This window comes from Pinus tabuliformis, chromosome Q, assembly GCF_031772625.1.
Source record: "Pinus tabuliformis cultivar Carrire ecotype Pingquan chromosome Q, CPIR1, whole genome shotgun sequence".
Classification (NCBI taxonomy): Eukaryota; Viridiplantae; Streptophyta; class Pinopsida; order Pinales; family Pinaceae; genus Pinus; species Pinus tabuliformis.
The window spans coordinates 71,490,351-71,515,662 of NC_142296.1; the positions used below are offsets into that span (position 1 = coordinate 71,490,351).

Sequence of the window (25,312 nt, forward strand, 5' to 3'; positions counted from 1 at the left end):
ATATGGAGATGAACGATTGGCCAAATGAACGGATGGAGGTGAGACTGCAAGAACACGACCCAGGGCTTTAATATGGCTGTCAAAGGTTACATTTACCAAGGTAATTTACCGGTTCATTTTTTCTGGGTGAGTTTGAACTCTAGGGTAAGATTGCTCACAACTTAATTTTATTTTTTAACGAGCATGAACTATGTGCTAAAACTGCTCGGATCTTGCGTTTATTTTTTAACGAGCATGAACTGTGTGCTAAAACTGCTCGATTATACCAGTCTTAATACAAGGAATGCCTCAGGTGAGGTAGTCATATTTAAGGAGCTATACCTCACTAGTTACTCCAATTTGGCAAGTTTTAACTTTTGCCCCACATCCTTTCTTTATGCAAGCTGGAAACGGCTAATCCTACGAGTTTAACGGGTTAGACCTATAGGTTTAAAGGGAGGACCTAAAAATTTAAAAAATAAATAGTCGTCCCGTGCTTGCACTCCAAAAGGTTCGCATGCCCCCAGGTATAAAGTATAATTTCAAGGCTACCCCTCCTCTATCCCACCTCTGTTTTTCCACTTGTCGTCTTGCTATATTTTTAACGATACTTGTCTTCTCGTTATTTTTCGGTGCCGACGGTACTTGTCTTCCCATCAGTTCACTTTTCGATTTTTGCAAGATCGCAACAGATAAAACATTGGCGTTACGGAGTGAGGTTTGCCTCTTACTTATTATCCGAAAAATGGTTTTGTTCGCTGCCGCAAACTAAACTCTTTTTTCCGGCGATGTCTATTACTAGGTTACTAAAGATGGTGACCACTTGTTGCAGCAATTTCATCTCTTTCTTTGGAGGCTGCCCCTACTTATCCTTCAAAACATATGTTTTAATGGGTGAGGCTTGCCTTCAAAGATGGTGGCTACTTGCCGCCACAAATGGATCTCCTCCCTCGGCATCCTACTTACCTAGACAAGGGGAGCGAGAAGCTGATTATCTCACTCACATAACTTTGACAAAAGAACTTTATCCTAGAACAACCCTCTCTTCCATGCCGGACGTGGTACGGACTAGTCATATTCTTCTGCGGAAATTAACTTTATACCCAAGGTTTTCTCTGCCCAAGGCAGGCCAGGGTGCATGCCCCCTGGGTCCCAGTTCTTTCTTCCGAATCACTCGCATTCATCGGGAAGTAGAACCGGGGGTGGAGGCATTCCTTGAGTGAATAAACCGTTAAGGGATGGTATTTGACTATTTGCGATGCGTGATCCTGGAAATGAAAGTTGGTCTACGAGCTTGACCATTCTTCCTTCGTGCGGAAAACACATAACTCTGAAGAGTGAGGACACTATCGCCTCCATGCAATATATATAGTCTCGTCCAAGGAGTAAGTTATACACCAAGGGTCCCTGGACGACCATGACGTTCATATGAACTGTCTTCCCCTTCAATGTAACGGGAACATTGGGGAGAATCCCTAACGGGCGACTGGTTCCTTTATCAAAACCTGATAGATTTCTGATCTCAGGTAAAAGCGCCGGGGAACCCAGTGCTTTCCAAGCAATAGAGGAAAGGATACTCACAGATGCCCCTTCATCAATGATAGTTCCAGCCATCACCATTCTATAGATTTGGACAATGATTCTGAATGGTATATTGGCTGGTAACCGGGGTCTGCCTAATTGGTTCCAATCAAAGGACACAACCAGGTTGCTTGGTGGTGGGACCGAATACACGGCCGGATACGACCCTGACGATGTTCCTTCCTGCGATAAAGGAATGGGCGCATTGCCCTGATGCTCATCAGAGTCTGTGTTGATGAAAAGAATCTGGATGGTGTCATCCTTGTTCTCTTCAGTGAGGGTGTCATTTGAAGATGAATCTTCAACGACGGTGTCATTTGAGGATGAAACCTCTGAAGGAAGAACCGGGTCAACTGCCGTTTCGACCTTTAGACTTTCGTCTGGTCTGGATTCAGTAGGTTCATTCTCAATGACTGACACTTCAGCTGACCACTTGATCGGGCCAGCTGGATTTTCAACTATCGAGGGACTTGGCACGAGTTTTTGGTATCCAGGAGGAAGTCGTAACGGTGAAACCGGACGATCTTCCAAAACTCTCTTCGCCTCATCTAAGAATGCACAACGGTGGATGGCATGATCGCCTTCACACAGTCTGCAGGGTGATCTTGGTCTCCCTCTTTGTCCTTCACTCTCGCTAGTTGACGGAATGCAATCAACATGTCTATCAGAGGTTGATGCTACCGGATTGTGCAACCTGGGGGACCAGTCCCTTAGTATCCGGGGAATACAAGGACAGTCACGGTGGAAGTGGGTCCCTTTGCAAATGACACATGGCGATTTAGGCCCGGTCGGTGTAGTGTGTGGATTTTTGTCAGATGTCTTTTGCTTGCCCCCAGTCGCCTTCGCCATAGGCCCCTTCTGCTTCTTTTCTCTCTTCTTCTTTTCCTTCTTCTCCATGGGAGGCTGACTTTTGCCGGCTCTACCTTGCGAAGATGAAGGATCAGAGGAAGAATTGTAAGAAGTGGAAGGCTGGTGGGTAGCTCTAGACTGGTCTGACTGTTGATTCGACTGCTCAGGATTAGTGGTGATTTGAACTACATTATTTGAAAAGAGCCATACAGGTAGGCCAATTGTCAATCCTGAAAGTGACAATGTGGCCATATGAGGCGCACCAACATCTCCCCAAGAGGAGAAGGGATTGGGACTTCCACCAAGGTGACTTCCTTGGTTGGTGGGCTCCATACTTTTCAACTGAAAGATCAATGTGGGAATAGCAGGTGATTATGTTCCGATTAAAATAAATTTTATTAACGACGCTTTAGACATAACTTTGCTTTTTCATGTTTTAAGAGTCGAGAAAAAGCTAAAGATGACTCTAGTCTCCTTCGATGTTTTAACGAGCCCGAAGTGAAAAATGCTCGGATGGACTTTTTCAGTTATCGAGTTTGAAAAAGGCCAAAAGAAACTACTCTGGAGTTCTAGGCAGAGGGTGTGCCAAACTTTTCGCGAAACCACAGAATACGTTTTACGGTATGGGTGGTCGATCTTCGTGAATGCTGTGTTCATTGCATCACGATCAGTAGGGCGGCCGACACGGCTTCCTATGGATAAAGGCTTTGTTCCTATAGGGGTCTCCCAATATATACGCGACGGTACGTGGGAGCACAAGTCCGTATTAGTGCCACCGACTCTCAGGAGGAATCACCCACCTTCGTAGAGATCGACGGTCACTACGTTTAACGACGCCGGAACACGTCTCTACCTAGACCTCTATGTGTTTGCGTTATGTTTCAAAGCGTTGTTAAGTAAATTGGATTTATTTTAATGTTGATCTTGCTTAGTAGTTTGCCTTTAAGGATCACCACGAGATGTATGTAACAAATTCCTGAATGCAGTCTAAGATGAGAAGCAAACTTTTCAATCTTTCAACTTTGAAAATCTTAACTACTGAGGAGAAGAAAGGCAAATCTTTTCACACAGATCATAGAGCACACACTAATGCAAAATTTCCTAAATCAGCATGCAAACAGTCAAATGCAAAATGCACAATGCATGTATTTTCTTTTCCCTTTCTTAATGTTGATGTATTACAAAAAGAAAGTTGTTATATAACTTTGATTTCGATTTAAAGCGAAAACAAACAAGCTTGTCCAAAATCAAAAGACACCTTAAGATTTACTTGTTTAATCACTGGAAATACATGAAATCAAACCATAATGACGAAAGTAAAAAGACTAATCAGCTATGGACAACAAACAAGCTAACTCTTTAGACCAGCAAAATGCCTAACACAGGTTCAGATCTAAGAGGCCAAAGCAAGACTATTTCACTTTCGTTATGGGAAATTGTAAATGATGTAGGAAATACAAAAGAACAAGTACAATTTCGTTATATAACAGAGGCGGAATGATGGCAAGTAAGGTTGGTTTCAGAATAGGTACAAGACTGGTAACTGGCTGCAAAATCTATAGTGAAAACAGGCAAGAAAAAGGGAGGAAACCCCAAATGCACAAGGCAAAATTGGGCCAACGCAGGTGCTGCACAGCCAGTTTGGCTCTCAGCGTAGGTAGCCCCTTCGGGACCTGCGTTGCAAAGCAGGTAGCCTGTGTACTACCTGCTTTGGAAAACGAAAGTTGCGTTTTCTCAGTTTCCGGGTCACAATTTTCTCAAAAATTCACAGTTTTTGCTCAAATCAGAAGCTATCAGTCAAGTACACACTAAGGGATGACAAGGAAGATGAAAAGCTATCACTAAGAGCTTACAAGGATCCTTGTAGATCAGCTCTTCAAATCATGAACCTGCTCAGAAATGAGCTAGAGTAGTTGCCCTCTACTTCGCTTTTGATATAGTCAAAAGCTTTTCGATTTGGTACTCTTTTGTTCAGGAAATGAATAGCAAAATACTACAAACAATCAAACAGATACGATCCCCAGCGGAGTCGCCAGTTTGTTGTAGGGAAAAGTATCCGATTCAGATGACCCTATCCCACTCTAAGGGTGATAGTACCTCAGCAACAACTGTAAAGAAAACTACTTAAGGTTTACTTCTTTATGAAAGCAAGAGAGAATGAAGAAATGCACTAACCGTTGCCTTGCGCTTAATGTCGAATCCAAAATCTTCTCTTTGCTGCTTGCTCCCAGCTCCTTGCTCTTTTGCTGGCCCAGCTACAATGAGATCCTGCAAAATAACAAAGAAGGAAACTACAAAAAGCATGCAATCATAACTGATTCAAGGATTAGCATAAATCAAATATACAATTATCACAATACATCATTGAAACAAGTGCATATAGAAGAACCTCAATAGCTTTTATTAATTGAAGAAATAAAGTTCTAAGAGTGTTACAACCATTGAAGGCCCCAATCCAGCAACACCCCCCAGCAGAAAGAATTTCTCCTCTTCACCTCCTTCAAGCAATCACCCAATAGTTCTATAGTGAAACCAACAGCATATCATTACTTTGCACAAAATTCCAGCCCCCTGAGCTCATAGGAGAGAGCTCAATATATAGATGAATTGAGAAAGGATGAGTCAGCTTGCAACTGATGTGTAGCTGCCTTGTGTCCTCTCTCTCTTCAGTTGATCTTCAGTTCTTGAGTCCACTTGGAGAACCTTGCTTCCACTTGGAGAAACAGAGCCTCTGACTCATCACAAGGCGAAATCCCTGATCCAAGTGTCATTTTTGGAAGATTCCAGAGTAATGACTCAGTGTGCCACTTGTCCCATCTCGCTCAGCGCAGGTGGCCTTTGTTCTACCTGCTTTGCAACACAGGTACACCATGGAGGAGTTGAGTTTCAGCGCAGAAGCCTAGTGGAGCACCTGCTTTGATTTCAGGATTGCTTGTTTTTGAGTGTTTTCAGGTGGAGAACTAATCTGAGAGCTGTTGGTTTGCTGACCTTGTTCCTCTAGGGGTAGGAACACCATGTTTAGGGACTTTGGATCCCTTGGATTATTGACAATTCATGCCTGATGCTGCAAGGCACAAAATTGTCTATAACAAGATGGTGTGCTCTGTACCTTTTACTTCTTCATAGCGTTGCTGCAGTTCTCACGCCTCTGTCTCTAGCCGCTGTACATTAGGATCCTCTTGCAGACTCCTCAAGACCTCGAATGACTATTCAAACAGCTGTGTGTAGTCTGCTACTGCACTGTCTATCGCCACTATCACCTTTGTGACAGAGGTTGCACGTTGCTCCTTTAGTTCTGGTGGAGTTAAAGGTTGGGCATTCAACTGTAGATCTACAATCTGTAGGTTCAACTCCAGCTAAACCTTAGCCAAATCTATGTGAGTGTTGTGTACCCCTGTAGCAAGCTTACAAATGCACACCTCAACCGGTTCTCCCTCAGGAATGGCAAACTATGGGACCATTTAGCATGCTTCCTCCATGACCTAAACTATGCGCTTGTTTCAGTCAATTACCTCAATCACGGTGGTGATGAAAGAGTCTTGCTATAGGGCCAACTGCACATTACTGATCTACTGTTCACTAATCACCTGCACAACGTGCTGTTAGTGAGCCCTCAACTTCGCAATCACCCCATCCTGCAGTAGGTGGAGCACCTTGACAAGAAGCATTGCCAAGTTAAACCCCACTCCCTTGAGGGCGCTGACATCGGGCCTGTCAGCTTCATTTTCTGTTGTCAGTGATCCATTCAACAACACTATCGCTCGGGATTCCTTCACATGCAACATCTCGGCAGCTTCTGAAGTACCGATGGCGAGGCTGGTGGACACCACACTAGCCTGTGATGCGCAGATCTGCAACTCATGTAGACCCATCTGGATGGCCCCCAATAGTTGTTGTTGCTGCTGCTCGAACTGCTGCAGTACCTCTGCGGTGACATCCCGCACCGTATCTCCAATGTCATTCAAATCTCCCTCTATTAGGGTGATTGGGTTTGCTCCATCCTGCTCTATTTTCTCGTCCATTTCTTCCTTTGTTTCAAGCAAAGGCTACATCACACCTTTGTTAGAGCCGCACTTTGTTCCGCCTGTCTGATTTTCTGCCTATTGGGCGACATTGAACTCTTCTTGGGCCTTGTCATCAACCTCCTTATTCCTCTTCTCAGCCAGTTGCACCATCTTAAGCTTGGCCTCCTTCTTCTTGCACTGTGCGGCGGACTTGATCGACCCCACTACCGAGTCTGAGGTAGTGCGCCACTCTGCCGGCCAGTGACTAAGAACTGCATCAATTCATTCGTTTCCAAGTAAGGCAAGTCATGCCAATTCTTCTCAGGGTCCTTCCGGGCCCTGATTGCAAAGCGCTGAAAGTTTGCCTTGAACTCCATGTACTCCTATAGTTTGGCAAACACAGTATGCAACAATCGGGGTTTGCAATTGATAGCCATGCGTATATTCATTTTCATCAAGATCCAGAAGATCTTGCTATCCTTGATGCGTTGAGCATCCTTGGTCGCCCAAAACGAAGCGTACTTCACTGCTTATGGTAGGTATGACGCAACCAAGGGGAATTGACAATCTTCCGGCATCTCCCAGGCTACTAGCACAATGGACAGCAAGAGCCAAGCGAAAGTCTGACTGAGCTCTTGTGCCTCGTAGCAGTTCTCAAGGAAATCACTGCAGAGATAGTGCACGTAATTAAATTATACTCCTTCGGTGCATTGGACTGCTAGAGCAACTACTAGTGCTGACACTTCATCTTTGCGACACTTCCGCATAACGTTGCCTGCCAAGATCTGCGTGGCCACCTTGACTGTAGGGTCAGAGATACTTGAGATGGCATAGTTGTGTGACTTCTTCACGAGCTTGAATTTCTCCTTCATGGCCTCTGTGAGGGCCTACTTGACACCTTTTTCGCCAAACATCATGGCCAGATTTTCCCCTGTATAGGGTAGCCGCGTGATCCTATCGATCAACTTGTCAGTGATGGGTATCATCTCCTCCAGCCATAAAGACCCATCGTGCACCAAACATAACATCTGCTTGATGACCAATACTGTAATGGGTGTGTGATTGTAGTTTGGTACCCATAGCAGGTTGAGTAGACCTACCTTTTCTACACCCCTAAACCACTTCGGCGGTTCCAATGCAGTCATCCTGGTGCTTGTGTGAACAATGCGCTGCTTTAGTTGTTCTGTCGCCAAGTTCGGGAACTTCTCAATGTCAACTAAGTCCCAATATTCCAGTTTCAACATCAGAACTTGCCCCAAGCATGGTCCTTCAAAGACAATCTCATCCGATAGTAGAGGTACGTGCAGGGCAACCTTGCTTTCGTCGATTTCCTTCGACACCTTGGTCTTGCCTTTGTGCAGAGGGACGTATTTAGGGAACTTAGTGATAGGGTCAGAACCCTCGACTTCAATGTCCTCCACTTCCACCCCCAAATCCTCATCATCCATCAGGATGTCCTCAATTTATTCCTCCTCAGACTATGATCTGAAAATGAGATCTTAAATCAATATTAAGGTATTACAGACTCATGTGCAGGAATGCCTATATTACTTAGTGCAATGGATCAAAAAGATTGCGAATAATATAGACAATTAATAGTCTGAAAACATAATAAACACACACATCAACATAACCAAAATAATAAAGGAGTTCACCAGACTTCTTGGCTACATCTCCTGGTCTAGCTTTCAGTGTCGACATCTATATTAAGTCTTTAAGAACATATTATTACAAGAGTGAGCTAAAAATAGAGACTCAACACAACAATGACATCAAAGAGGGATCTGCTCGAAAACCTCGAGTCTAAAAGAGTGCACACTCTCCCTCTGACTGTTCCTCTATTCAATCTGCCTCAATATGACTGACTGTCTGTCTTCAACTTACTTCTTGTTATCGGGAAATCTAGTTTCCACTCGGAGCTACTAGTCCCACTAAGACTGGTAGCTATCTTAGAAACAAACAAACTAAAACTACTTTCGCTTTCCTTTAGAGAAGTAGATAAGAGGGGAACAAAAGACACCAACCTCAGTCTTGCGCTTGGTTCCTTGCTTGGTTCCTCTCCCTTCTGACAGGTCCTTGCCGCTTTTCCTTCGTCTACCCAGCTTCAAAGAGCACCTATGGAATCAAAGCAGCATAATACTATTGAAGAACATAGATCTACAATCATAAACAATATAAGACCAGATATATATTGACCACACAAATGCATATATAATCAAACACAAAAGAATGTGGAGGAAAACTTGAATAGTTTTATTAGTATCAAGAACAACAAAGAGTATTACAACCAATTGTTCTGACCCAGCGTCATCCTCCCATCATGAAAGCCCTTTTCACCTCATGAAAAGCTTAGATCACCCAACACTATGATATTCCACCAAGAAACCAGCAACACTTCCTTACAAGATACAAAATTCTAGCCTCTGGATCTCTAGGATGAGGGATCCATATATAGATGATTGTAGGGGGGTAAGTCAACTTCTGGGATTTTGATTAGTGTCCTCTCTCTGATAGTTCTTTATTCCACTTGGAGATTGATGATCTCTTACTCATCCCTGGGCGAATTCAGAGAGGCAAGTGTCACAGGAGAAGTTTCTAGAAGATTCCATGATGATCCACCTTGCAAACTGTCTCTGCCATTTGTCTACTCTCGCCCATCGCACCCTACAGAAGGGCTTTCTAGTATGCATCACACCCTTTACACCAGGCAGGTGAGATGCATCACACCCTCTACACTGGGCAGTGTGTATTGTCCAGCTTTGACAAGTTTTGAGTAGTTTTCTGTGGAGAACTTCTGGGAGATGATGTAATCAGATGACCTTGTTCTTTTAGGGTGTGAAGCAACACTTTTGGGGACTTAGGAGTCCTTGGTTTATGGACATGTATGATTGGGGTTGCAGTGCCCAAAAATGTCTATAACAGTTGCCCCCTAAAGCATGAGGTCATTAATCTTTTGATGTTGGGTGAAATGCTTTATCATGAGGATTCGAAGTTTTTTCGAGCTGGAAGGTGACCTGTAATAAGATACAATACAATAAATTCTCTTCATAATTTTTTTCATGATCTAGCTGAGGCGGGCATTCCCATGCTCAACTTTATAAATTCATTTTCATGTACATAAGACAGACAACCGTCTGTGTGGCAGACTGATGATTCTGATAGAGCCATCATCCTTTGATTCGGATGATCATCTATGCAACAATGATGTACATTTGATGTCTTTATTTTCCTGAATATATTGTAGACCGGATGGATGAAACTAGATCTAGGGTCTTCAAACTTGTCCAATCTTCACTCAGAGTACAAGTCGATCCATGTGAAAGATGTTCTAGAGTTGAACATGGAAAGACATCGCCTGATTACCAGCCAATGATGTAAGCTGTTAACAAGCGCGAGAGGAATCACCGATAATGATATGACCCTCAAGGTACTATTGTAAAATTCGCGTGGTGTGAAAAAGGGACTTAGCGTCGAACACCACGCAAAATCTTTCGGTCGAAGGCCATTGATGTAAACCTATCGCTTGAAGTGAGAAACTTGCCATTGAGGCATGCAAACTTCAAAGTACTGAAAGGGTTGTTCCTAAGTCGGCTTCTAGGATAATGAGCTGATGTCAACAAGAAGTTACCCATTGTAGGAAGGCCTTAATGAATCCCACATCTATGACACGGAACTGAGTAAATGATTTTTGGAGGTGAAAACGATCTGATGATATAGGGTACAGGGTGGTGGTCATGAAAGAATGGAGCGTGAATGTATTGCAGCGAATGAGACACAGGTGAATTCTCTGAGCGACTTCTCTTGAACATACCGGCGACACTGATATAGATTGGTAGCGTTAACCCCAAATATGGATGGTGTGATGGACCAATGGTGATATGACCGGTGAACGGAATAACCCAACCTAACTCGGATGTGGAGTGAAAGTGTCATGTTCAAGAGCGACTACCAATAAAGTTTCTTCAAGTTTTCTTCCCAATTTTTCCCCAGTCATTGCTGACTAGTAACTCTCTATTTTTATCAAGCTTGAGGAGGATAACATATGCTTGTTCTATAATCTTCCCTTTGGGCAAACCCGTTGCTATGTTTCAACGAGCCTAGCGACAGTGAAACTCATTCTTGTCTATATGGACAAGTTTGTCGCTATTTGGTTTTAACGAGTTTAACTACAAAGAAAACTCGGTCCTTTTCAATTTTAGAGAGTCTGGAAGGGACGTAAAGGAAACTCCAATAATCCTTTTTTGTCATATAATCCCTTAAGTCTGAAAAAGTATAAAATAATATGAAAGGGATGAATTTTCGGTAATTTTAACGAGCCAAACAAAACAAGCGCTTGATCTTTTTGTGTTCCCTCAGGTCCAAAAAGATTACAATCTAGAGGAGGGATAGCACTTTCGGTAGCTTTAACGAGCTGGAGAGGCAAATTGCTCGACAATATTTTCATATTTTACGAGTCAGATGAAAAGAGCTTAAAGGAGACTCATCTTTTGAGGAATGAGTGATAATTTCAGGTAGCAACTAATTCTAGGTAAGGTTTGGAATTTTCCAATCACGGCAGTGTCACAAGGATGGCTAACAGGATCACTCTTCGTAATTGTTCCTCAAAAGGGGTAAACAATCAAATGGAGGTGAATGATCGGCTAAAAAAGAGTGGAGGTGATGGTAAGAACACAACCAGGGCTCAAAAAGCTAATGATAATGCATTCACAATGGTTATTTACCGGGGATTGGTTCATTTTTTAATGAGCTTAAACTCTGGGGGAACGTTTTCTCATTGCTAAGTTTTAATTTTTAACGAGCTTGAACTTCGCATAAAAACTGCTCGTGCCAGTCGTATAATAAGGATGTCTCATCGATAGGTTCAATTTTTAGGGAGCTTGCACCATTCAAAACTTTGCTCTAGATCCTTTCATTATGGAAGCTAGGAACGACCAATCCTACGAGTTTAAAGGGTTGAGAAACTACAAACTAAGAAAATAAATGGTCGCTCTTTACTTTTAGGAAAAAAGGTTTGCATGCCCCCAGGCATAGCGAAGTAGAGTTTCCAGGTTACCAAATGAAATCTCTTGCATATGTGAGATTGCTCCATCCGCGTTGCAGACAAAACACTTCCTTAGCGATGTCTACCGAAATAGACAAAGGTGAGTGGCGCGGTCGCCTCCACTCACATAACTTTGTCGAGGGAATCTTATTCCAGTCTAATCCCATTTTCCTAAATGGACAGGTGTGTCAGACTAGTCATATATCCTCTAGGAAACCTACCCAATGCCCAAGGTTTTCCTGCCGAAATAGACCAGGGTGCATGCCCCCTGGGTTTCAGTCATGTCCTCCCAAATCACTCGCGCTCTTCAGGTGGACGGACTGGAAATTGATGAGACATTCCTTGTGTGGAAAGGCCATTTAGGGATGGAATTTGACTATTAGCTATGTGTGAGTCGGGAAACGAAAGTTGGTCTATGAGCTGGACCACTCGGCCTTCATGTGGAAAACACATTACTCTAAAGAGTGAGGAGACAATGGCTCCCATGCTATAAATAGAGTCGCATCCAAGGAGTAGATTATAATCTAGAGGTCCTTGGACTACCATTTCATTTATATAAATGGTTTTCCTTCTCAACGTTATGGGCACATTGGGAAGGATCCCTAACGTTCGACTGGTTCCTTTGTCGAAGCCTGTCAGATTTCTCATCTCAGGCAGAAGCGATGGTGAACCAAGCGCTTCCCAAGTAGTTGAGGAAAGGATACTCACAGAAGTCCCTTCATCTATGATGGTACAGACCATGATCATTTTGTAAGCTTGTACAATGATTCGAAATGGTACATTAGCCGGTAAACAGGGTCTGCCTAGTAGATTTCAATCGAAGGAAACAACTAGGTTACTTGGAGGTGGGACTGAATAGACGGCCGGATATGACTCTAACGAACTTCCTTCCTATGGTAAAGAAATGGGTAGATTTCCCCCATGTTCATCAGAGTCTGTGTTATGAAAAGAATTTGATCGGTGTCGTTCTCAATCTCTTCGGTGATTGTATCATCTGAAGATGGACCTTCTGAAGACAAGACCGGGTCAACTACCGCCTCAACCTTTTGACTTTCATTTGGTATGGATTCAATGGGTTTATCTTCAATGATGGATGCTTCGACTGACCATAATGGCGTGTCGGTCGGATTTTCAACTAGCGATGGACTTGACAAGAGTTTCTTGTATCCAAGAGGAAGCTGTAGCGGTGAAGCGAGACGGTTATCCAAGACTCTTTTAGCTTCATCTAGGAAGGGACAATAGTGGACGACGTGATCACCTTCACACAATTTACAAGGAAATTTACATTTCCTTTTCTGAGCAAATGCTTCACTTTCACTAGTTGATGGTGTACTTTCAACATGATCTTCAGAGGTTGATGACACCGGATTGTGAAAATGAGGAGCCCAGTCCCTTAAGATCTGAGGGATGCAAGGACAATCTCGATGATAGTGGTCTCCTTTGCAAATGACACATGGAGATTTAGGCTTGGACGGTGCAGTGTGTGGATTTTCACTAGACGATGTCCGGTTACCCCTTTTCGCCTTTGGCTCCTTCTTCTTCTTCTCTTTCTTCTCCTTCCCCTTCTTCTCCTTTTTAGTTACTTGATTTTTGGCTTTACCAACTTCATCAAGCGAAGAGGAAGGAGGAGAGGGAGAATCGAATGAAGTAGAAGGCTGGGGGGTAACTTTAGTATCATCTATTTTCCGACTTGATTAGGAATTATGGTGTTCTAAACGACGGAGGTCAAGAAGAGCCATATTGGCAAGCCAATCGTCAATCCTAGAAATGACAATGTGGCCATATGAGGTGCACCAACATCTCCCCAAGAGGAGAAAGGACTAGGATTTCCTCCAAGGGAAATCCTTGGTTGGTGGACTCCATTTTTCTCAACATAAGACCAACACGGGAATGGTGATACTATTCTGATTAACATAAATTTTCGACGCTTTGACACAACTTGTTTTTTCAATTTTTAAGAGTCGAGAAAAAACAAAAGATGACTCTAGTCACCTTCGATTTTTAATGAGCCTGAAGTGACAAGTGCTTAGATGGACCTTTTCCTTTAAGGAGTCTGAAAAGGAATGAAAGAGACTACTCTGGAAATCTAGACAGAGGGATTACCAAACCAATTGCAAAACTACAGAATACTGTTTACGATATGACAGTCAATCTTCCCGAATGCTGTGTTTAGTGCATTGCGATCGATAGGACAGCAGACATGGCTTATTATGGATAAAGGATATAGCCTATTGTGGTCTCCCAATATATACTCGACGGTACGTGGGAGCACAAGTCCGTACTGGCACTTTTTGTCTCAAAGAGGAGGAATCACCCAACCAATAGTGAAAGCGACAGTTACCAGGCTTTACGATGCCAGAATACGTCTCTAGCCTAGACCTCTAGATGTTGTGCGTTAGGTTCCAAAGCATTTTTATGTTCATTGAATTTATTTTATAGTTGATCTTTCTTAAGAAATTTGCCTTTCAGGTACACTGCGTGATGTAGATATACAATTCATAAAATGCAATCTAAGATGATAAACAATCATTTAATCTCCTTTTTGCAATGAAAATCCTAGCTACTAAAGAAAGAGAGATGATATTCTTTCAACATAGAGCAGAGAGCACACACTATATGCACTGTCCTAAATCAAACCAACGAGCAGTCTAAATGCAAATGCACATGCATGTATTTGTTTTCAAATTTCTTAATGTGTGAATGACAAGAAGAATGCCAAGTAAAAATCTGAATTATCTTTTCAAAGCGACAGTACTAACAAATTTCTCTTCAAAAACGAAAGGAAGATAATGACGACATTTCACTATTTTGAATTGAAAACTAGTTTCGACACTTGAAAAACTACTAATTCAAATCAAATACAAGAGTAACTGTATAATCGACCATCAAGAACAATAGAATTCTTTTCTTTGACTTAAAACGACACTTGCGACACTTTCAAATCAAAAGACGACAGTTTCATTATGCTACTTCTTTGTAAAAGAGAACTGAAAATGGCACACAATACATAAAAACATTCACAGTTCTTTGCACAATGGAGGCGGAATCATGCAAAAGAAGGGAGTTTCTACAGTGGTATACTGATCACAGACAACAAAACTCCTCAATAAAGCTGAAGAGAGTGAACATAGAAACCAAAATCTGAGAGCAGAAGAGGTCTTGTCTGATCGGCGCACCTGCAACACAGGGAAGGTGCGATGCAGCACACCCACTACACATGGGAGGTGCAATGCATCCATATTCCTAAGAGGAGAAGGTGCGATGGTCTAGGGACAAGACTTCAACTGGGTTCCGAGTCACAGTTTGCAGCTCAGTTCAGGGATTTAAGACAAGCAAGTGATGTTCAGTAAATATAAATCATAGGGGTTGATCTAATGAGGTTACTAGAGCCACCACTAGGGCAATTAGAAGGTTTGAAAAGTGATTGTTCAGTTTATAAAAAAAACCCAGAGATAGACTGAAGAAGCATTAATCTACTTTGCACTTGGATAGCAAATGCAGCTCAAAGGCTAGCTGGTTTGACTTCAAGCTTCATCTGTAAGTTTATAAAACAGAAAAATGTAGACAAGCAAACAATCTATTCGCTCCCCAGTGGAGTCGCCATTTTGTTATCGGGAAATCTAGTGTCCACTTGGAGCTGCTAGTCCCACTAAGACTGGTAGCTATCTTAGAAACGAACAAACTAAAACTACTTTTTCTTTCCTTTATGAGAAGTAGATAAGAGGGGAACAAAAGACACCAACCTCAGTCTTGCGCTTGGTTCCTCTCCCTTCTGACAGATCCTTGCTGCTTTGCCTTTGTCTACCTAGCTTCAAAGAGCACCTGTGGAATTAAAGCAACATAATACTATCAACGAACAGAGATCTACAATCATCAAAAATATAGGACCACATATATATTGACCACACAAATGCATATATCATCAAACACACAAGAATGTGGAGGAAAACTTGAATAGCTTTATTAATATCAAGAACAGTAAAGAGGATTACAACCAATTATTCTGACCCACCATCATCCTCCCAGCATGAAAGCCCTTCTTCACCTCATGAAAAGCTTGGATCACCCAACACTATGATATTCCACCAAGAAACCAACAACACTTCCTTACAAGATACAAAATTATAGCCTCTGGATCTCTGGGATGAGGGATCCATATATAGATGATTGCAAGGGGGTGAGTCAGCTTCTGGGATTTTGATTAGTGTCGTCTCTTTGATAGTTCTTGATTCCACTTGGAGATTGATGATCTCTTACTCATCCCTAGGCGAATTTAGAGAGGCAAGTGTCACAGGAGAAGTTTCTGGAAGATTCCATGACGATCCACCTTGCAAACTGTCTTTGTCATTTGTCTACTCTCGCCCATCGTACCCTACAGAATGGCTTTCCAGTATGCATCACACCCTTTACACTGGGCAGGTGAGATGCATCACACGCTCTACACTGGGCAGTCTGTATGGTCCAGCTTTGACCAATTCTGAGCCGTTTTCTGTGGAGAACTTCTGGGAGATGATGTAATCAGCTGTCCTTGTTCTTTTAGGGTGTGAAGCAACACTTTTAGGGACTTAGGAGCCCTTAGTTTATGGACATGTATGATTGGGGTTGCAGTGCCCAAAAATTTCTATAACACTTCTCCCTCCGCCTCTCTCTGTTTTGTGATTGGATGGATTTTTTAGTCCTAATTAGCATTGTCTGTTCATTTCCCTTTTTGAGCTCTCTGGCTTTCCGCCATTTCCCTTCTTCCCCAGCCCTCTATCTCTGGTCGAGAATTCATGCAGTCATTGTTGAAATGCTCGGGGGCACGAGGCAGCTAACAGGATGAAATACTGGCGAGCATGGGTGGAACTGTCTGTTTGGCCTTCCCCCAGCCAAAATCCTTAAAACAATGCATTTTTGGTATCCAAAGGAAAATACGCAGAAAACATAGAAAATTCGACAAAAAAGCTTTCTATCAGAATTCAAATAATATCCAATCATGTCCATAATCCCAATTGGGCCCGTGTTATATCACTGTCGTAAGTCGTAGTGCCCATATGCCATGGTCTCCTTTGTATTTCGGTTTTATAATGAAAATACACCAAAACACAGAAAAACCCGACAAAATGCCGCATCTCAGATTTCAAATTTTATAGTGCCACATCTATAAACCCTGTCAGGTCCACCTTGATCGCAATCGCAAGTCGCATGTCAATGGCCCTTTGTATTTGGTTCCGATCCCTTTCCTCCACTGATCGCTAATATCGGTGTATCGCATATCGCGGGTCTTCTGCATTGTTGCACCATTACACTCATCGATCACCAATATCGACGTATCGCATATCATCCCTTCTTGATACTATGGGTCCTTTCCTCGTTGGTTTGGTGCGATGCGATATTGTGATGTGATAATCACTGTTAGCCTCCTCCTGCAGCAGGTTAATCATCTTTCATGATCGACATTTTTACATGCCAAATATGTCATACTATGCATGCTGCAATGCTCCATATTTGCTGCAGGTGGCCGGGGAAGTGTCCTTGGGAGTGCACCAATCTAAGTACCACTACTGTGTTCCAATTTTGGTAAGCAATTCATCTTTGGGTTGAGGCAGTTTTCCAGCTGGTGGACTTCAAGCGAGGCATGTCTAACTCCCCCCTCTTCTCCCATCCCCTTCAAAAAGTTCTTACTAACATCCCCTTGAGCACTGCAGGATCTGCCTGATCAGTCCTCCTTACATTTCTCATTTGTAAATTTCATGTCAGGTGGTGACCTTTCCTTCCGAAAAGAAGCCACATTTCCTGTGTAAAATCATTCTTCACTCCCATCTGCTTCTAAAAAACTAAGTTTACTCATTAAACTTAGCTCTTAACCCCTCTCTCACATCCCCAATTCATATTAATTTCTAATTTTTACTATGTAAATCCCCTATGTTCCCCTTTCCCTATTACTATAACACTATGGTGTATAAAACCCCAAAAATATATATATCCCCCCCCTCTTAGCATTATAGCTAAGTAATATGGTTTTGGGAGACATTAGTCCATCTGGGACTATAGTCAACCCTTCCGAGTCTTGACCCCAGAATTAGTCTAACCCCTGGTTATGACTAATAGCCTACGCCTAAACCCCTTTCCTAACCCCTTTACCCATGCTAACCCTCAAAAACCCACAAAAACCAAAGTTATGGACCCCATATCACCGCTAATTAAACATTATGATTGGGCGGGTCCCCGCTCCAAGCTGTGCGCCGCTTGTTTCTCCCCCCGCCAGCCGTTGATTTGCCGCCTCCCCTGATCCAACGGTGGGCGGGTGTTTTGAGCCGCCAACGTGCAGATCCTTAACGCCCGGGGGATGGGTGGTTTCGGGTCCGTACCCCCGCCACGTGGCAACCAATGGGGTTGTTCGGAGTCCTCCCAGCCAATACCGCCTGTCCCCAAAAGCGGTGCGGGGAAACCACATACCGCCCGCCAATACCATCTCCGCCCCCTGCGTCACCCGCCCATCAGCGTGATGTCACGCCCCCTCTCCGCTGCTGCGTCATCTGTCCGTACCCCGGGCCCGCTGATGACGTCATGCTGACGTCATCACGGGAACGCGCCAAAGAGCCAATTTTGTCCAAATTTTTGTGTTTTAGGCATTTCTGCCTATGTTAAGGCAGAGGGCTGTGTTATTGTTTTGCCCGCGCACTGCTGAACTAAAGGTGTCTTCGAAACCGTTCTCGGATCGCCAGGCATGTGATGCGTCCATCAGGCTCTGCTCTTCAGCGCTCAGGCCGCCCGGTTGGCTCTAAAGTCAAAGGATCCCTGACAATAGTGAACAGCTGTAATCAGATATTTTGTAGCAATAACTATTTGTAACCACTATTTTTCAGAGTCGGTAGGAGGAGTAATGAAACAGTGACTCATCCTTTAGATATTTTCAGATATTTTGTAAACAAATTTTGTATATATATGCCCCTGTGTAGTTTGTTTGGGGTTGGTCGATGGTTTTTCCAGAGAGACCCGCGCTATGTAACTGTTATTTCTCTTTAATCAAAGATAGCTCAAAGACTTGGAGAATGGACTGTCGGGTGTGTTCTTACTGGTTATGAAGATATGAATGTGGAATTCATGTGCTGTGGTATGAGCCAATAAGTGTTTCTTAACTCTGTATTTCATTTCCATACATGCTGAGGTTACAAAACAAAAGATTAGTTTAGAATTTGCTAAATGCACTCTATGCTCAGCTTCTCTAGCTCCTTGATGTTTTCCTCTTGATTTAGGCATGGATATGAATTCCTTTATGGCTCATGTTTAACCTATTTCACATATGAGTGACGGTTAACTAGGAATTCTTAATTGCTCCTAGGCAGAGTCCATTCATCTTCCCCCTGCTAAACCTGTTTGAGAGATTCTTTACTGCCTCTCATGCCTTAGCTCTCACTCCATCCTTGGCTTGAAAATTTGTTTCATACGCAGCTATCTTGCCCCATGTTGATCTTGTGACCAATAAAACACACCAACAGCCCTATTCTTTGACTCCATGCCCAATGGTTTGAGACTGACCAGATTATGTTGTGCCTCTCTGTTGGAAAGCATCTTCCATCCAACAAAATCCAAAACAAAACCCCTTGAACTAAATATCTAGCCTAAAATCCATTTCCAAACAAAGATAAATCAAAAAGAGAGAGCCCTCTCTGGTTGCAAGTAGGCTAGGACCTGTGGCTACAAGATTGGTTAGTGGTTACCTCGGCCGTATTCCCTTAGGAGTCAAAGGGAACAACCTGAGTGATAACATAATGGCGACTCCACTGGGGAGCTTCCTCAGATAATTTCAGAAATCAATAGGCAAAGATCCACTGGAAAACAATGAATTTTTCAGCTGCTAAACTACAGATGAAGTCTGAATGTCAGCCAGGAAGCCTGTGAAACTGTCCTTGCTTTGCATTTACAGGAGTAAATAAATGCTGCTTCAGTCTAGCTTCATGTTAGTTTAGTCTCTGGAAAATTGTTTCAAAAATCTGAGCAGTCCCTTATTAAAAAGCAGATCTGGAAGCTGGTTCCCAAAAAGAACCAGATTTATTTTTCATGTTCAGTTCTGATCTGTGATGGTGGACAGAGATCAGATGCACCTGTGGTTATATCTTCCACCTGGCGACTCCACATCATCTTCACAATCTAGACTCCACTGGAGGAACGAACCTAAGAGAAAGAGCTTCAAAGTTTCAGAGCACTTCTACAGCCCAACAATCCATATTCCAAAGCATTGATTATAAGACAGAATGACCGGATTGGTGGAAAATCTTTCATTTGAACAAGTTTTAGATGAAGCCAGGGAGGGTTTATCAGAATTTGAGCTCGATGAAGAATTTTTTAGGCTGGTGTTGTTAAAAGTCCAAGCAGCGGGACTCCCGCATGAGACCAATGTCAATTTTCTTGAATTAGTCATTGAAAAATATGAAAGGGAAATTGATCTCTTGCATTCTCAAATTCTGTTATATGATTTTCATGATCCTCAAGATTTCTTGCAAAATCTTCCTTCTCCAAGTCATAAGGAAATTGTACTACCTTCTGATTTTCAGATTCAGGATAATCATGTGTTCGATGCAAAGTCTGAAGAATTGGTTGCAGGGTTGATTGCTGAGGATTTCGCTGTTTCAAGGCCTGAAACACTTCCGTATATATATATCCCTACCCCTTCTAAAGTTTCATTCCACCCTCACGCTGTTATTTCTCCTAATTCCTCATCCATTTCTCAAAATACCCTTTTTACACATTCATCCACTACACGTACTCCTACTATTATCTCCACTCCTCCAGTCATCAAATCTCTTCCTGCTATTTCATTTATCCCCGTAAATATGAACCAAAAAGGCCCAGAAGAAACCATCCCACATGATGCTTTTGTTGATCCTGTAGCAGATTACATTGAGGATCTTCTCAACTCAAAATCTGTAACATGTTTTCTCTGTGAAGACCAAATATATCAGCAGTGGCCTTTCGACCGAATAATGCTTCCGATTTCATTAACAATCAGTCAGCCAGTTCATTTCTTTCTACAGTTGCTTAAGTGGTTGCACTGGCTGTTTCATTTTACCTAACCAGCAAACAGAGGGTGCTGATTAGAATAGGTAGGTAGGAGTTCAGTTTTCTGTTTGGATAGCAGCTTGATGCAGTTGAAGCCCAAAGTGAAGGCCCTAAGCTCCTCAAAGTATGCTGTCATGTTCATAAATAAAGCAGGCGATGCTATGTTTTTCACAGTATTTCAGTTCAAACAGAGTGCTGCACTCAGAGGTCAAAGTTCCAGTCACTTAGCAGTTAGCACATAGGAAGTTTTCAGTTAACAACAACTATAGAGGATCAAGGCATTCTGACCTGCTGTTCTTGGCCTTTCGCAAGGAAAGGCCATCCCCAAGTGGAGCCACTGTTAGCCTCCTTCTGCAGCAGGTTAATCATCTTTCATGATCGACATTTTTACATGCCAAATATGTCATACTATGCATGCTGCAATGCTCCATATTTGCTGCAGGTGGCCGGGGAAGTGTCCTTGGGAGTGCACCAATCTAAGTACCACTACTGTGTTCCAATTTTGGTAAGCAATTCATCTTTGGGTTGAGGCAGTTTTCCAGCTGGTGGACTTCAAGCGAGGCATGTCTAACTCCCCCCTCTTCTCCCATCCCCTTCAAAAAGTTCTTACTAACATCCCCTTGAGCACTGCAGGATCTGCCTGATCAGTCCTCCTTACATTTCTCATTTGTAAATTTCATGTCAGGTGGTGACCTTTCCTTCCGAAAAGAAGCCACATTTCCTGTGTAAAATCATTCTTCACTCCCATCTGCTTCTAAAAAACTAAGTTTACTCATTAAACTTAGCTCTTAACCCCTCTCTCACATCCCCAATTCATATTAATTTCTAATTTTTACTATGTAAATCCCCTATGTTCCCCTTTCCCTATTACTATAACACTATGGTGTATAAAACCCCAAAAATATAAATATCCCCCCCCCCTCTTAGCATTATAGCTAAGTAATATGGTTTTGGGAGACATTAGTCCATCTGGGACTATAGTCAACCCTTCCGAGTCTTGACCCCGGAATTAGTCTAACCCCTGGTTATGACTAATAGCCTACGCCTAAACCCCTTTCCTAACCCCTTTACCCATGCTAACCCTCAAAAACCCACAAAAACCAAAGTTATGGACCCCATATCACCGCGCATTAAACATTATGATTGGGCGGGTCCCCGCTCCAAGCTGTGCGCTGCTTGTTTCTCCCCCCACCAGCCGTTGATCTGCCGCCTCTCCTGATCCAACGGTGGGCGGGTGTTTTGAGCCGGTGGTTTTGGGTCCGTACCCCCGCCACATGGCAACTGATGGGGTTGTTCGGAGCCCTCCCCGCCAATACCGCCTGTCCCCAAAAGCGGTGCGGGGAAACCACATACCGCCCGCCAATACCATCTCCGCCCCCTGCGTCACCCGCCCATCAGCGTGATGTCACGCCCCCTCTCCGCCACTGCATCATCTGTCCGTACCCTGGGCCCGCTGATGATGTCATGCTGACGTCATCACGGGAACGCGCCAAAGAGCCAATTTTGTCCAAATTTTTTTGTTTTAGGCGTTTTTGCCTATGTTAAGGCAGAGGGCTGTGTTATTGTTTTTCCCGCGCACTGCTGAACTAAAGGTGTCTTCGAAACCGTTCTCGGATCGCCAGGCATGTGATGCGTCCATCAGGCTCTGCTCTTCAGCGCTCAGGCCGCCCGGTTGGCTCTAAAGTCAAAGGATCCCTGACAATAGTGAACAGTTGTAATAAGATATTTTGTAGCAATAACTATTTGTAACCACTATTTTTCAGAGTCGGTAGGAGGAGTTATGAAACAGTGACTCATCCTTGAGATATTTTCAGATATTTTGTAAACAAATTTTATATATATATGCCCCTGTGTAGTTTGTTTGGGGTTGGTCGATGGTTTTTCCAGAGAGACCCGCGCTATGTAACTGTTATTTCTCTTTAATCAAAGATAGCTCAAAGACTTGGAGAATGGACTGTCGGGTGTGTTCTTACTGGTTATGAAGATGTGAATGTGGAATTCATGTGCTGTGGTATGAGCCAATAAGTGTTTCTTAACTCTGTATTTCATTTCCATACATGCTCAGGTTACAGAACAAAAGATTAGTTTAGAATTTGCTAAATGCACTCTATGCTCAGCTTCTGTAGCTCCTTGATGTTTTCCTCTTGATTTAGGCATGGATATGAATTCCTTTATGGCTCATGTTTAACCTATTTCACATATGAGTGACTGTTAACTAGGAATTCTTAATTGCTCCTAGGCAGAGTCCATTCATCTTCCCCCTGCTAAACCTGTTTGAGAGATTCTTTACTGCCTCTCATGCCTTAGCTCTCACTCCATCCTTGGCTTGAAAATTTGTTTCATACGCAGCTATCTTGCCCCATGTTGATCTTGTGACCAATAAAACACACCAGCAGCCCTATTCTTTGACTCCATGCCCAATGGTTTGAGACTGACCAGATTATGTTGTGCCTCTCTGCTAGAAAGCATCTTCCATCCAGCAAAATCCAAAACAAAACCCCTTGAACTAAATATCTAGCCTAAAATCCATTTCCAAACAAAGATAAATAAAAAAGAGAGAGCCCTCTCTGGTTGCAGGTAGGCTAGGACCTGTGGCTAAAAGATTGGTTAGTGGTTACCTCGGCCGTATTCCCTTAGGAGTCAAAGGGAACAACCTGAGTGATAACAATCACAATCGCACATCGCAAGAACTCTTGGCCTGCGGAAAGTCCTCTCTTTGGCGGTTTGCGATGTGATTCAATCCCGCTCCGCCGTTGATTTGCACGCTTGATCAACAGTTTATATGTCATCACTGGTCACAATCGCTTGAGGCTGAGGTTTGATGTGCCGCGGGCTTCCTCTGATGCGACTGAATCCCATCTGTTGATCCCGTGGATCCAACGGCTCTAGTGCATTCCTGCTGTGCTTCCACTTTCCCTTGGAATTTCGGGTTTTTTCGCCATCTTTTGTTTTGTGCTATTAATCAATGAATACTTGACTTAGAGGTTTTGCATACAAGATCCATTTTGGATCATTCCTTCCCACTGAAAAGATTTTGGACGACCAAAAGTTTGTTTTAGCATTCGAGCAAGTGATGATACTGTGCCCTCACTTGTCCAATTTCCATCCATCGAGCTATGCTTGGATTTGAACCTTTGAGTCCCACTCTCAGGTGCTCAGCATCCCCTTGACGCATAGTTCTCACCTTCCTGTAACTCATTGAGATATTCAGGCAACAAATCCTCAAGGCGAAAAGCATTTTCACCAATTTTATCAAGTATCTTGAAAGGTCCATACCTTATTAGTTTAGCATCTTACCTACACCTTGCATTCTATCTTTGCTGATGTACAACCAGACTTGATCCCCAACCTGAAAACTATGCTCAACTCGATGGTTGTCATGTCTTGCCTTGTACTTGGCTTGACTTCTTTCCAGCTATTCTTGTACTGCCTAGTGAATTTCCTGGATTTTTTTAATGAAATTGGTTGCTTTGTCCACATCACTGTGTCCATCAACTGCTATGTCTTTACCAAAGACAAAATCCAGGGAGACTTTGGTATCAAACCAAAACAAGTCTCGAAAGGAGATCTCTGAGTAGAAGAGTGCTTGGAACAATTGTAAGCATGCTGTACATAACACAAATGCTCATCCCAAAGCTTGGGATGCTTGCTGCAATAGCCTCCGAGCAACTGGATCACTGTCCTGTTGACCACTTTTGTCTAACCATCTGTTTGTGGATGAAATGTTGTTCTCTTCTTCAACCTGGCGTCCATCAACTCCCATAAACTTGACCAAAACTTCCCAACAAATCGAGAATCTCGATCAGATACAACAAAAGTGGGTAAACCAAAATGAACCCATACAATTTGAAAGACTAACTTTGTTGTTTGTTCAGCTGTAACCTGCTTGTTACATGGTATCAAAATACACATTTTACTGAACCTATCCACAACAACATACAAATAATCATGACCTTTCCTAGACTTTGGCAATCCCCCAACAAAATACATGGAAACACTTTCCCAAGGATGAGAAGGAATTGGAAGTGGAGTGTACAAGCCTAATTTTCCATTATTGGGCTTACTTGTAGCACCCATAGTACACCCTTTGATATATCTAGAAACTGTCTCATGCATTCTTGGCCAATAACAAAACCTTTGCAATTGTGCAATTGTTTTACTTACACCAAAATGACCTGATATGAGAGAAGTATGTGCTTCTCGAATTATGTTAACTCTTTCAGTTTGTGGAATGCATAACTTTCCCAAATGATATTAGAGTTGGTCCTTTACATAATAATCCAATTCTTCTACTTGCTTGCCATGACATAAAGTTGCATATACATCTTTAAAATCTACATCTTGAGCATATTGTTCAATGTAACTTTCATGCATTACTGAGATATGCTTAAGTATAGTGGATGCATTTATGATTGGTGTTGATAACATGTCTACAAACTTATTATGTATGCCCTTATATCTGATGACAAGATGAAATTGCTATAGAAAACCCATCCATCTAGAATATCTTGATTGCTGCAATTTAGTTTGTGAGTGCAAATATTGAAAGGGTTGATGATCTGTATGTATGATTGTTTCCTTACCCATTAGGTGATGTTTCCACTTTTTCACACTTTGTACTAATGCATACAATTATTTATCATATGTGGGATAATTAACTACTGCAGAAGTAAATGTCTCAGAATGATAGCATATGGGTTTTCTGTATTAGCATCAACATTGCTCCCATGGCATAGTCACTGGCATGTGTCTCAATCTCAAATGGATGTTGAAGATCTGGCAGTGCTAGTATTGGTGTTGTACTGATTTTCTCTTT

At 42.7% G+C, this 25,312-nt stretch overlaps 1 pseudogene; it reads left to right on the forward strand.

The window, feature by feature from the left end:
- Nucleotides 1-19,691: 19,691 nt before the first annotated feature.
- The window catches only part of LOC149218323 (protein disulfide isomerase-like 2-3), a 48,357-nt pseudogene continuing 42,736 nt past the window's right edge, over nt 19,692-25,312 (forward strand).